Below are 258 nucleotides of genomic sequence, written 5' to 3' on the forward strand. Positions count from 1 at the left end.
GCCCCGCGGGTGCCCCTGGCTGCCCAGCTGCTCCTGCCGCCGGGCTTTCCTGAGCGCTGTGAATGAAACGGTGCCTGTCACCTCCTGCCTAGGTCAAGGTGCTGTTCCATCCCAACAGAGCCTCATTCCTCTTAATGGGAAGAAACTGACAGTTCCTCCTGTGCGAGCCAGGGTGGGATGTGTAAAGCAGAGGCTGTGTTTAGACCCTAAATACAACAGGGCTGGGTGCTGCTCAGCCTGGAAAGCCACAGCTGAGTG

This window comes from Nestor notabilis, unplaced genomic scaffold (assembly GCF_000696875.1).
Source record: "Nestor notabilis isolate BGI_N333 unplaced genomic scaffold, ASM69687v1 scaffold26771, whole genome shotgun sequence".
Taxonomy (NCBI): Eukaryota; Metazoa; Chordata; class Aves; order Psittaciformes; family Psittacidae; genus Nestor; species Nestor notabilis.